Here is a 15,603-nt window from a genome sequence, read left to right on the forward strand (position 1 = left end):
TAATTTTGCATTATAATTCTTATCCCATCCTAAACAAAACCAGCTACAGTATGTGCTGTCATAGCACACAGTACCCTTTAAATTTAACAGTACCTTGAGATTTTTTCTTCATGCAATATTTATACCACATAAAACGACAAACCATGAATTCAAGTCATTTTTGAATAATCACTGTGGCGAATTAAAAGGGCAAGACAATTATGTAGGAAGTGTTTTTTTTTTTTTTTTTTTTCAGCTTCCATGAATATATGTGGCAGCTTAATAGTGAGCGATCTGTGCTGCTAACACAAAGGTTGTCTGTTTAATTCCAGTAAAGTGAGCCAGAAATTACAAATTTGCTGAGATCACAATCACAGTGCCTTTGAGGAAGGTACTTAACCCCAAGGTTGGTCCAGAGGGACCGGCCCTACAATTAGTGAACTGTAAGATGCCTTACATGAAAAGCATCTGTTAAATGACTTGTAACTAAGTAAGCCACTTGTTCTAAAATAACAATCAGGAATCTGCAAAAACCTCAATCCTTACAGTAAATATTCACTGATGCAGTCTACTATGGTTTATGCTTGTTTGGTTCTAAATCCATAAAGCAATGTCAATTTTATATACTTTTGTGAACCCAGCCATAATGAAAGCTCCAATATCAAATTTAATTTGTGATTTAGAACTGAATGCACCAAAAATCTCCAGCATAATTTAAGATGACAGTGATTGGCTACAACCTGCATTTTTTGCCTGCCATAGACAGTGAACTGGAAAGCTTTGCTCTGTGACAGTGGAAACATGCAGCTAATGGCGCTTTTCCACTGCATGGTACGGCCCGGTTCGGCTCGATACGGTTCGACTCGGCGCGGAACGGTTCGGCTCGCTTCGCTTTTCCACTGCTTGGTACGACTCGACTTGGTACGGCACGGTTCGGTTCGCTTTAGCTCGGTTGCTTTTCCACTGCAGTTAGTACCGCTTCAAAGTGGGTGGGACTGATCGTTAATAGTTGCCGCCTCTACTGTCATGACATCATCCTAAACGGGCCATATTATCTGTCTATTCTTTTTACTGTCGTGACTTCAAAAAAGCCACAGATAAAAAGAGAGAAGTACTTTATTGTTCCAATAAAGATACAAATTCCAATTAATAGAGTAGTGCAACTAACTGTGAATTTCCCTTAAAAAACATTCCCCAAGTTTACATCATATAGATTTGAAACAACATAAAATACAGTATTTCTTTAATGCCATTGACTATTGAAATCTCACCCAATCCAGAAATCCTCTCATTTTCTTGTCATGTGACCGTAAAATGACTTTATAATCACTAAAGCTAAGACAGAGCCCATCATGCTAACGAGGGTTCAGGGTCACTGAGGAAGGGACAAAAGGTTTCTTCGACAAGTTTGGCAATTGTCCAAGACAAAAAAAGGTTAGATTAGGGCACAGCAAAATTATGTTGACCGGGAGCTGCAAATTAGACAGAGTAGCCATGTCTAAATTGAATGCCCCCATGTTTATCAGCCAATTGCTGGAACACTGTCTGGGGTGTAAATGAAAGTAAATGAAAGTGTGTATCCATGTAGTTGCAATAACTGGTCATTTTTAACTGGGAATGGCTGGAAAGGTTATTTAAACCCACGAAAGGTTTTGTTTAAATATGACCGCCTTAGACCGCGTCCTGGTGAAGAAATGAGTCATCATTAAATGCAACCAAAAAAAGAGATTTCACTTTACGCTGCTGTCTTAAAAATATCAGGAAGTGACAACCCCGGTGTGTTAATGTGGCAGATGGGAGGACAGAGAGGAGAGAAACAGCAGATGAGGTGGAGAGAAAGTAGCACCTGCCCTACTAAGAGTTTCAACATTCCATTCGTTCTCCGATGCAAACAAGGACGCAGAATTTCCCGCCACGACCCCGTGAACACCGGCGGTGACTGGATGGACATCAGAACCTCCTGCGACAGTTGGCTAATGAGAAGCTAGAAAGCGTGCACACAAACAATGCAGAAGATAAACAATTATAACACATGCGAACAACGCAGATGAAGGCTCAAAAAAAATAATGAAACGTCTCACACGCACACCTGCTTGATCCAGCAGAGCTGCAGTCAGGCATAACTGCTCAAGATGGGCCCCTGTAACACTGCCAAAAACAGCTTCCTTTAAACACAGTGAAATCGAGAAGAAAGAAAAAAAAAAAAAAAAAAGGTGGTTTAAAACATCTACTTCTACAATTAAGGCACAGCAAAACAAAAACAAATGTTTAGGGGGGAAAACTGTATAGAAGCTTTGGAGTAAAGCAGACAACAGTCAACAATGTTTTTTTATATATAAAAAGCCAACGATATAGGTTTTAGGCTTTATTCATCCCTCTGATGGAGAGGTTTGTTGAACAACACAAGTTTGGTTTACAAAAAGTAGTTGAATGAAATCAATAGAGAAAAAAAAACGAGGCAAACATTTGGTGAAATGAGTAATGATTACATTTGAAAGTTTTAAAGCCTACCTTGTATAGATCACCTAAAAATGAACACAAATTAATCTTTAGAACACAAATTAAAGGGGTTTGAACTTCAGTCAGTGTGTAGTGTGTATGTTTGGGCATACAAAAGATCAAAGTTATGAATCTCAAAGTCCACTCCAAAGGAAGATATTTTGTTTAAAAAAAAAAAAAAAAAAAAAAAAAAACTTTTCAAGAACTACAACGAATGGATCGTTTGGACTACAGCGTTGTTTTCCGGGTTATGTGATGTCACAAAGCGGCCCATTTGAAAAATTTTTGAACAGCCAAGCATGAGAGCATGTTCTAGTACACCCCCAAAACAAAATAAAGCAAATGGTTTTGGATTAGATTCCCAGGGAACACAAGAATTCAATTTAATCTGAATGCAAACACATCACCATTCAAAAGACTGTCATCAGTAAAAAAGCGGCATTAAAGGCATTTATAATGTTGCAAAAGATTCATACTCAAATAAATGTTGTTTTCAATTTTCATGTTTATCAAAATCTCGAAAAACAATATGAAGCAGCACAACTGTTTTCAACACTGATAATAATAAGATCAGTTTCTTGAGCAACAAATCAGCAATATAGGTTTTCACCATTTTATTTCATCTTTCACTTTTATTGGTAAGGAGTAGGCTGAATGTTAAAGGTTTGGTATGACATGAGGATGAGTAAATGTGTTTCCGTGCTTGAACTACGTGGGATCCTAATTTTTAGTGACGAGTTCTTTTGTAGGATGTCTGACTCATTTTTCTGAAATGTATATTTAAGAAATGCATATTTTTAATTCAGCAAGGATGCATTAAATTGATCTAATGTGATAGTCAAGACATTTATAATGTTACAGAATTTTTTTTTTTCAAATTATTGATGTTCTTTTGAACTGTTTCCAACAATGATAATAATAATCTTTCTTGAGCAGCAAATCAGCATTTTAGAATGATTTCTGAAGGATCATGTGACACTGGAGACTGGAGTAATGATGCTGGAAATTCAGCTTTGATCACAGAAATAAATATCATTTTAAAAATATATTTAAATGGAAAAATAGTTATTTTAAATTGTAATAATATTTCACAATATTACTGTATTTACTGTATTTTGACCAAATAAATGCAGCCTTGGTGAGCAGAAGAGATTTTTCATTTTTCTAATTCTTACTGACTAATCCTTCTTGGAAGCTCAAACAGCAGAGCTAGTGCTGACAACGCCAAGGTCATGGGTTTGACTCCCAGGGAAAGAAAGAACTGATAAAATACCTTGAATGCAATGTAAGTCAGTATTGGAAAAATAACATTTACCAAACGCTTAAATGTAATGCTTACATCACGATAACTATCACTGTAGTGAAAATGTAGTGCTTTATGTTCGGAAGCCCAGAGTCTGGAGGTTGATCTGTACTGCAGTATGACATCCATTTGTGTGTGAGAGATGAGCCGAGAGAAACGGGTGAGTATTAAACTGACCAAAAGGACAACTGGGGGTCAGAATGTTTGTCATTTAAAATGGCTGCTGTGTCATATGATTTATCTGTCTACTGTTACATATTCTCTTCAAACGCTTCCTGTCATCACAGGGGCTGGAGCATCAGTAATTCCAGACAGCACCAGTTTGTTCCTGTCTAAAAGGAAAAAAAAAATGGACAAATTCAGCCAATACATCAAGATTTAACCAAGAAAAAAGGAGAACTTTGAGAAAAATGAACACAACTTCACGGATATACTGAGGCCTTTGATTTCAAGCACTTAGTACCATGGTGTTCTTTGAAGTACTGGAGAAGCATGTAAATACCATAGTACATTATAATTGAAAAAAGTCTTAAAATGTATTTTGGACATTCTTTGAAGTACATTACATGCGAGTAGGAATATGGTAATCATTCAGCATCATGGTATAAACTACTGTTCAAAAGTTTGGGGTTGGTAAGATCTTTTCATGTTTTTGGAAGAAGTCTCCTATGCTCACCAAGGCAGCATTTATTGAGTGTAAAACCCCAACATTTTGAACAATAGGCTCATCCTTTCCCACCATATTCAAAAAAATAAAATACACTGATTTTATGTTGAGCTGATGTAGTATCAAAACTTATTTTTCCTAAAGTTATGACTGAACCCTCTGAGGACGGATGGACAGACAGACAGACAGATAGATATTATTATTTTATTGTTATTATTAATATTTTTCAGGGACAGGGCAATTTTGGTAATTCAGTCAAATACTAACAAATTGCTTAAGTGTATGTTTTCCCTTCTTTCAAGAACATTGTGCTGAGAAAGGGACAGATTTGGTTCATTTCAGAAAAAAAATGAGTCAGATGTCATACAAAATAATTTGTCACTAAAAACTAAGGATCCCATAGTTCAAGCATGGAAACTCATTTACTCATCCTCATGTCACACCAAACCTTTAACCAGAATATTCAACCTACTCCTTTCTAATAAAAAGTGAATGATGAAATAAAATGGTTAGGGTTAGGGTTATAAAAAACAACATATATACCACAAATATTACATTATACTACATATATACACAAATAGTTTTACGTTGTAATAGATGTTGTACTAGTGTTAGATATTATAGTAGATTATAGCAGAAGTACAGGGACTGTGCATGTTGTTTTTTTACCAAATTAATAATTAATAGCATAGCAATAGAGTAATAGCATAACAAATGCTCTATGAAAACAAAAAATAAAAAAAAGTTCCTAAAACACACATAAAAAATGTACATAAGCACTTGAGATGGATAAAGGTGTTTTATTATGTAAAAACAAATGAATAAAGTATAACAGAAGAGGTTACTAATCCAAGATGTGCATCAAAAAGCCATGTGGCTAAACAATTTGCACATGATACTTCATGATACTTGTTGCTGGCATATTGAAAAGATAGTGGTGGTTAAAATGCACAGCAGTGTTCGGACTCTTGTCAATCGAAACTCAACCCCGCAGCATTTCTACTAGACAGAAGCAGGATGGGCCAAACGCTCTCTAGGCCTGATAGAGCTTAATCTACACCCAAACGTAGCATGTCTCCAGGGTCACGGCTGGAAGCTCAATAGTAATCACACCAGTCCACCATTCCCAGCAGGAGCATTTCTCCAGCGGGCCATCATTACAGGCCCCACGCTGTCATTCATTCATCCTGTTCTGAGGGAGCTCCGGTTACTTCAGGTTCAGCAAGCTCGAACACAAAACATTTAAATCGCTCTCAAAATCCAAAACTGCAGAGCCAGACAGACACTCAAAAAACTGTGATTATACAGAGCCAGACATGATCTAAATCAAGAAAAACTAAATCAAGTTATTGTGACTAAATCAACACATAGGAAAGAAAAATCACGAAAGAGGTTTCTTTAACATTGAGAATATTGAGATTTAACATCAGGATTTTTTTTTTTTTTTTTTTTATCCTGGGGGAAAAACAAAAACCAAGTAATCACAAAAGTGTTTTAGGAGACATTAAATATCTCAAATTGTGCTCAGATTTGCTCAAAATGAAGATCTTAAAATGAACTCAAAAATACACTATATACTTGTGTATGTTAACAAATATTTATTTTTTGCCTAATTAACTTGATAGAACTAAAAACTTTGAACAGACGAGCATTTGATAATATTAAATAATCTAGCCCTGCTATTTAAGAGCATCATAAAACTTACATTGGCTAAACCATCAATAATGAATTTTGCATGGTTTTACACTTCCGTCATTAATAGACTAAATATTTCATTAAACATTTCTTCAAATACATTAAAAAGGCTGCAAGTGCCATTGAGGCAGTGTTCTAATTATCTTCACGGACGGCTCCAGGGACAAGGCCTGGTTGTATGAGAACACAGTGCAACTGAACTTGTAACTCGGCTCCAAATCAAAGCATCAGTGTCCCAGGGTTCAGGCGACAGGAACAGTGTGTATTTCTAAAATGAAGGCTGTTAATATAGCAACCTGAGTTCAGTCCATAGAGGACAGAGAAATTACTGTAGTGTTAAGATGAGTCATAATTCACAGAATGAACACACAGGAAAACAAGTGTATGTGCATCACATACTTCAATGTGTGCTTGAATCTCAAGGCTAACAGTGACCTGACACACTAAAAGGAGGCACCTCCATTATTGTGGCCTGTGAGAGTAAAATAAGTTTTAATTACGAAGCTTAAAAGCTAGGTAATTAAATTTGCCAATTTGTTTTGTTCCTGTATCAATTGAATTTGTCTAGGAACGTTATTAACAAGACTTCAACTTGTTTTAAGGTTTGTGTTAAAATGTATCATGCATTAGTCGGTCTGTTTTTACATTTTACTACATTCATGGACTGCAAAACACTGAATGAATGACAGACATGTGTTCCCAATCAAGTGCATTAAAGGTGGGGTAAGTGATTTCTGGTAGCCAGTGTTGATATTTTAAATCACCAAAACAAACATACCCTTACCCCTAAAGGGGTCTTGTCCCTATTTTGATATCTCTGCCCCACACATACGTACGGAACCCAGGCCACGATTATGGCAGAATCTGCTGTATTATTATCTGCTGTATTAAACATATTATCTTACTTTTCGGGCACACTTTGGGAGCTGACGCTTGAAACAGACAGTGCAGGAGGTTTAGACGCTCCAGGCTTACAGGGTGTGGAAATGAATGTGTCTTCATCATAGCTGAAAGGAAGGACAACACAAATGCAGATGAACAAACAAGGGAACATGACACACGAGCATATTCAAGCAAAAGCCAGCATATATCAATTCTGTGAAACAAAGCAAAACCAATGTTACTCACCTATCAAGAAGAAACAAAGCAACCTCGGCGTCCGATCGCAGGCCTTCCCACTCCTTGAGTTCTCGCTAGCGCTGGAAATCTGATCTGAAATTTACAGTCCTACTTCTTGCCTTATCGTAAGCCTTCTTTTGTTCCGCAGATGTTTTCCTCTTTTGCTTTTTATCCGCCATCTCTATCTTTCTGTCGTCGCTCGGCTTGGCTAATATCCGACCTATGCACTCACTAAGCACTCTCTCCCCCACATCATAAGTAGTCACGCCCCTACTGCTGATTGGCTACAAATTTGTTTTGGTAATACTCGGCCGACTCAGTTTACTAAAGCGTTTTTTGAAAAAATGCATACCCCACCTTTAACTGAAAACAAAAGACACATTGAACTTACATGCGAAATATTAACACTTGCTGCCAATGAAGAGCATTTCAAAGTCAAATCAGTCACGTCATCACAATGATGACTTTGGACTCAGTTAACTAGTGATTTCCAATTCACAAATGAATGACTCTTTTGAGTCAGTTCCTCTATGTCGTGTTGGCACTATGGTTTGAATCGGTTCGTGAATCATTTGGACAGCAGTCCCTCACGTGGAGAATCGTTTAGAGGTTTCCAAGCTGTGCTATCCATAGATAAGTACAGATATGTATACATGTTTATGTTGCTGTCCACCTTACTTTGACGTAGATTGGGCGTGGCCATTTGTAAATTTAAATGTGCAAGACTTCTGGTGTCATTCAGCTGTCATTTCAGCCATACAAAAACAGTCAGTCATGCCACTTGATATCGCAAACTGGTATTTATTGCTATGTTATTTTAATTAATTATCATAATGCAGATAGTTTTAGTTTTACTGCACTTTTACATTCTTCTAATTATTTGACTATCCACTATTTCCTGAGTAACCCATAGATGTATAAGTGCTGTAGATGCCTCAGTCGACAGCTCCAAGCACATAGACGCGTCCAACTTTGGTCAATTTGACATCATTCACCATGATAATCACATATTAATCAATGAATATTCAAAGATGTCACAATCCTGCACAGCCGATGTTTGTAAAAGCCACCAGGATTTAAATTCCTCAAGAAACGGGATAAACTTTCACAGGTGAGAATGTGAGAGAGGGGCGGAACCATAGATATGCAGGGATTGTAGCATCTTTTGAATGTTCATTGTTCATTATGGTGAATGATTTCAAGTTGACCCTTCCAATATGGTGGATGGCTTACGTATAGTGGCCCATAGAAACAGTCACTAATGAGGCATCTACGTATACATATCCATGGAGTAACCGATGAGTGTTACCAAACTTCCATTTGGATGCTGTCATATTCTGGTCTCCATAGAAATTCATGTAAAAACGGGGTAAAATGATTGACTGAATCAATTAAACTTAAAGTAAACAAAGAAAATAGCTTACTTTGAAGTTGCAAAATAAGGTGGATAATTTGTAACAAAGAATGAAAAAATGTGCTAAATCCTTTTGTCGGAATTAGCACATTTAGTACATCAGAAATAAAACGGATCAGTTTACTGTCAGTGATTCGACGCAACATCCAGACAACATGTTTATATATTTTTTCTTTTGACGCAATGCAAGCATCCAATTTTTTTTTTTTTTTTTTTTTAGGATATATAACCTGTGAACAGCTTGGTACATGAATACAGTAAACATTTGGTACCATGATATAGTACAATAGTATTTGCCAACCCTCTGACAGAATCATTCCATGATGTACAGTGATTGATGGGATTGATAGTTTGCATAACACTACCTTAGTAGATAGCTGCCTAGGCAGTTGACAGCAGGGCAGTTCATCTTTTCTCTCCCTTTCTTTGTCAAACCACTTCACTAGTTTCACAATATGTTGAATAACAACATCACTGAAGAGACGTCAATGCTTTGCATTCTGATGACTGAAATAAGCTGATTGTGAGAGTGTGTCCTGGTCAGGCTCTTGGATGTAAGCCAGGCTATTTGAGATGCACACTGAGCACTGACTGCTTGTTTTGGCAGGCAGAACTGTTGCAGGCAGCACCAGACAATATATTGCACACACAAGCTCAAAAATAAACATGTGCTTTCTCATTTAATGGGGGAAGAGAGCATCAAAATTACCTTGAAATGCAAAATGAAGGTGTATTCTTCACTGCAGTGCACCTCTACCGAAGCTCAATGACGTCAAGCTATATCAGTGTGTGCTGATATACTCCCGGCACTGGAGGCATTATGGGTAAGCTCACATGCCTTATTTCACAGAGCCACCGCTGTGTTCCCAGCTGGTCCTCTGAGGGTAGGCAGGAATTTGTGAAGATCATGTGTGAACTAATTTGAGCTGATGTGCTGCCAAAAATAAATGCACTTGATTTCCTAGTACTAGGACAAACTACAGTTCCGGGTGCTTGCATGCAAAGCCTGAAACCACAATGCTTGGATGATGCTGGGTGGTTACCTACTGTACTGTAGGTTGGTATAAAATAAAAAATAAAATATTGAAAATATCCCAATGAAATAGAAAAAAATAAAATAAAATAAATAAAATAAAAAATAAAATAAAAATAAAAAAAATATATATATATATATATATATATATATGTTTATATATATTTATTTATACTTTTTTTTTTCTTTTTTAACATATATGTTTAAATATACATTGTATACATTTTTATTTCAGTAGTTTTATTACATAATGTTAAACTAAATGAAAATTAGAAATATAGGCAAGCTTAAATAAAATACATTTAATGTTTTTTCAATATATTTTATTTCAAGTAACACTTTTTTTTTTTTTTTTTTTTTTTTTTTTTTTTTTGCTTTTAGTCAACTATAATGACCCGGATATGCACAGTAAAAATAACTAATAAATAAATCGATAAATTCAAAGTTCAAATTCAAAGCATTTTTTTAAGAAAATACTATTTCAGTCTTTCTGCTTCAAAATTGTGTTTGTTTGCGTTTTATTCATTGTGAAAATTTCCTCGTAATTTCTACACCATTTTTTTCTTTTCAGAACATTTACATACACACATAAAACACACGTTTTTTTTTTTTTATTTTTTTTTTATGTAAGCTACAGAGACCTCCAAAAGGGGCAGCACTGATCTCGTACCAGCAAAACTCTCTTAGCATTTCTTTTCATGGGAAAGAGATTATGCCATCATTATATGATATATCAGGTCTCTGATGTCATAGATTAACGATTAATTAGACATACGGTACACTGGAAGAACACAAGGGGGTCGTAGTGTCTCCAGCAAGCGTTTGCAACAGCTGCTCATACTGGCACAGATCCGCCCCTCGGCCGCCCCACTCATAATGTGAGCATCTGTCCGTATGTCTTACATACTGCGATACTGCTGCCCACTGCTCAACAGTGAGTGTGCCGTTCATCCACAATTTTTCTCTCAATCTGTTTTATTCAGTTGAGGTTTTCCCAGTTGGGTTAAATATCACATCTAATTACTAGTTGCTTAATTGTTTTTAAATGACCCGTCCTTTTATTGCAATTAATTTGTTTGCCTAAAATGCAAAAAAATAAATAATAATAAAAAATAAATAATAATCCATTCTTTAACCTTATTAGTCCTTACCTTCTTTAATCTTTTTAGTCTCATTTAGCAGCTGTTCATACAGCAAGAAAACTTTTGAAATCAAACGCGCTAAGAGTATGCATGTTGTTAAAAGGGATAGTTCACCCAAAAATGAAAATTCATTTACTAAACCTCAAACCTGTATGACATTCTTTATTCTGTTAAACACAAAAGAAGATATTTTGTATAATGTTGGTAACCAAATAGCTGTTGGTCCCCATTGTATGGAAGCTCATTTCCACCACTGAATAAAAATAAAAAAAGGTAATTGTGAGAGAAGAAATAAAATGGTAGAGAGTTTGATTTCATGCTTTCGATGAATAACTGTTATCTGCTCTTTAATCATGGTCTAAATGGACTAGACATTCATTTTCCCATTAAAAAACATTTGGTGCGGCTTTCTTTTATCCACTTTTTTTCCTGTAAGAGGGGGATTACACAGAACAGCTGGAAGCTTCAGAAAGTGAATTACAATTTTTGATTCTGACAGGTAGCATGCGAGCAACACGCCTGCAAATCATCTTCAAGAACAGCTTGCCCTGGTGAGAACCCACCTGCTCCCTTTAAAAAACAACCACATTGCTTGAGTTTGAGTTTTTATACCTCACATACACTCTCTTAAAATTAAGGATCTTCAAGAGTTCTTTGTTGCAATTTTGTTAAATCTTAAGAAAAAGTTATCGATGTTATTGACATATTATGTTCTTCAGATTAGTGTACTATTTTTTGGTATTATCTATTATTAAAGGGTTACTTCACTCCAAAATGAAAATTTTGTGATTAATCACTTACCCCCATGTCGTTCCAAACCCATTAAAGCTTTGTTCATCTTCGGAACACAATTTAGGATATTCTGGATGAAAACAGGGAGGCTTGTGACTGTCCCATAGACTGCCAAATAAATAACAGTGTCAAGGTCCAGGAAAGTATGACAAGCATCGTCAGAATAGTCCATCTGCCATCAGTGATTCAACCATAATGTTATGAATTGATGAGAATACCTTTTGTATACGAAGAAAACAAAAAATAACGACTTTATTCAACAATTCCTCTCCTCTGTGTCTCTCCAGTACGCAGATGGCGTACGCTCTTCTATATCAGCCACGTTGTGCTGATGCACTGTTTGCTTTCAAACCAAAGTGTAAATACACTTAAAAAAAGTATCCTTGTGGCGCGGCTGACACAGAAGAGCATAAGCCACTTGCATACTAGTCAGATTTCACAAAATGATGCAACGCTAATTTGGAGAGACACAGAGGAGTTTATTGTACTCATGTACATTTAAATTTATGCATCCAGCAGACATTTTTATCCAAAGCAACTTACATTGCATACATCAGTTCATGCAGTAATTTACACACACTCACTGTAAAATTATTTTCATAAATTATTACAACTTATTTTTGTGTGTCTGTCAAATCAACTTAGATAACTAATGTTGTTCAGCTATAATAGTATACAATACAATACAATACAATATAATATAATATAATATAATATAATATAATATAATATAATATAATATAATATAATAAAACATAATACTTTGAGTGTCTGTTGATTATACCTTTCTCTTTCCTTATATTAACTCCATTTTTTTTAACTCAAAATTGAAAGGCAACCACCTACTTTTTTAAACCAACAATAACTTTATACAGTTTTATTTTTACAATTATTTTTTATTACAGTTAAAACATTTTCTCATTGCTATAATGTTGTTGGATGCTGTTTTAATAAAAAATTCAATTTAATATTTAAATATAAATAACAAATTGAAGTATATTTATTTTCATGCTAAACTGTAATATATATATATATATATATATATATATATATATATATATATATATATATATATATATATATATATATATATATATATATATAATTGAAGGCAGCAACTAAACTAAATAGCTGGACTTTGATTTATTATAAATATTTATTATTATTATTATTATTATTATTATTACAGATTATTTACAGTGTACAGTAATGCAAATTAACTTATTTTAATGAAAATTATGTGGAAATGCTAAATAGTCTTATTATTAATAATAGTAATGTTTGTATTGTACTTTTTTAATCACAAAAAATTATTACATAGGGGTTAGTTTCTTTAAAAACCAATCAAGTCATATGAAAGAATTACAGCCTGATCAGAGTCAGATGGTTGTGATCAGTGGATGTTCTGTCGACAGTATTAAAAACCACAGAGCCTCATGAACAAGTTGTTTATGCTGTAATTAATTGCAAGGCAAAAATAAACAGTTTTTCATTTATGTCCTTTGAAAGATGTCAGCTGTGAAAAAGAGTTTTCAAATGAAGAATGTACAGCGAGTGTAAGTGCTGACCAAATTACAATATACTATTGATGCTGCTTTTTTCCTGCACTCAACTCTGTGTGTCATAATTGAGATATTTCTCCTTGACTTTGTCCTTGTGTCGATGCATAGATATGTAAGCAGGCGTGGCTAATGATGAGGAACCGATTGTAATGATTGTTAGCACTAGACAAAACTGCTATTTTATTGAATGTCCTTTTTTGTCATATTTAACTTGATAATTTTCCGTTTTCCCCCATTGCTAATATTTTTCGCCTCACTTCGCCATCTGCTCGCCAGCCCAGTGTTTCACAGCAAATTAATGCCTGGCATTTGCTGAAGTGAATCCATATGTTTTGGAGGTCTTCAGTAATAGCAGAACTCAGTGTCGTATTCAAATGCCACCAGGAATTTAGCAGAATGCTACAAACTACCAAAAATACACAGGAAGGAGAAACAATGGGCCGTACTGGCCCATATGAATCATCAGTGACCTTTTGGCATTTCGCACACTTAATATTGCTGGACAGCTTGGAGAAAAGAAAAGAAAACGAGAACAGAGGCCAAGATGAAGGAGGGAGAGCTAATTAAACCAAACCGCAGAGCAAGCGATCTCTTTTTTTTTTTTGTTCTTCTTTTTTTTTTTTTTTTTTGTGGGTTGGGGTTAGGAAGAGGTAGATGGCTAACAGCAGACCAGGATGAGATTGACCAAAAAGTGATCTAGATGAATCTGCAAAGTACGGAAGTTCTAAGCGGCCATCCATTATAATTTTTTTCCTTTTTGTTTTCTCGTTATAACGACTTAATTTTCTCGTTATCTCGAAATAACGAAAGTCGTTTTCTCGTTATAACGACTTAATTTTCTCGTTATCTCGACATAACGAAAGTTTGTTTTCTCGTTATAACGACTTAATTTTCTCGTTATCTCGACATAACGAAAGTTTGTTTTCTCATTATAACGACATGAAAGTTTTACTGTTGCTATAGTAACGAACTCAACTTTGACAGGCATCTGATGGACAGCCATGCAGGCTTCGCCTAGGTAATAATAACGTCTACAATACTGTATAAATAAAGGCTGATCAATCACTGTTGATTTTTTCCAGAGACAGTACAACGAACGTTTTTTTGTTTTTGTAATTAACATGTTTAAATGGCAACACCGCGCCATTAAAGCTGCTTGGATTAAACTCACTTTTAATTTTCCCTTTATATGAAATAAAATTATATATAATTTGTAATTTGTAGTAGTCATTATGTGGCAGATATCATGTGTGTTACAAGCTTCTGTTTGAAAAGAGCGTTCATGTGTACGTGTAGTGTATATGTGTGTGTGTAGAAAAAAACCATTACAACACTGAACAAAACTGAATTAAATTAGCCTATGGATTTTACATATACATCACATTTTCTCATCAATATGGTTAACAATAAAGATTAGTAATAAGGAAAGCACATCAGTCTACATCGTTAAATCCCGTCCTACTGTAGATAAACAGAACATCTCCGCTTATTAACTACCTAATCATTAAATTAAAATTAAATTTAAATTAATCATGAGCCTAAAAGAAGCACAAATATAATATATAGGTGAAAACAGAATACAGTGATGTCAACCTTGGTTTTGATAAGCAGTTATTGATGAAACAGAATGCGTTGGTGAAACTCATGCATCTAGCAGGAACTTAATACACAAAATATTCATATTGATTCAAGCATTTAACATTTATGAATTAATTAAATGTCAGTAATAAACAAGACTGCACAAATTATAGCGATCACGAGGAAGGTCCGCGTACAGTAAAGTGGATAGTATACAACACCCCATCAGTTATATTCAGGTCTATAGTGCCACCTGCTGGCGCAGTTTTGTAAATTCTTAGAGAAAATTAAGTCGTTATAACGAGAAAACGAACTTCGTTATGTCGAGATAACGAGAAAATTAAGTCGTTATAACGAGAAAACGAACTTCGTTATGTCGAGATAACGAGAAAATTAAGTCGTTATAACGAGAAAACGAACTTCGTTATGTCGAGATAACGAGAAAATTAAGTCGTTATAACGAGAAAACGACCTTCGTTATGTCGAGATAACGAGAAAATTAAGTCGTTATAACGAGAAAACAAATAGAAAAAAAATTATAATGCATGGCCGCTTAGAACTTCCGTAGCAAAGTGGTAATTGGAAGCTTGTAATTAAATGCACTTGGTGCATGCAATAATGCAAACACAGCTTCCTGAGCTCTTGTCAGTGTTTGCTTTTTTCTCTCAAGTCTGATTCCTGAGCTCACCTCTAGCTGGGTCAATCTCACGAAACCTGAAGAGGATGTGCGGGTTATATTTTAATGTGAAAATAAATAAATAAACAGAGAGAAAGACATTTTAGCTACTGACAGTAGCATGCATTTATAATAAAATGTACA

This window comes from Cyprinus carpio, chromosome A18, assembly GCF_018340385.1.
Source record: "Cyprinus carpio isolate SPL01 chromosome A18, ASM1834038v1, whole genome shotgun sequence".
Lineage (NCBI taxonomy): Eukaryota > Metazoa > Chordata > Actinopteri > Cypriniformes > Cyprinidae > Cyprinus > Cyprinus carpio.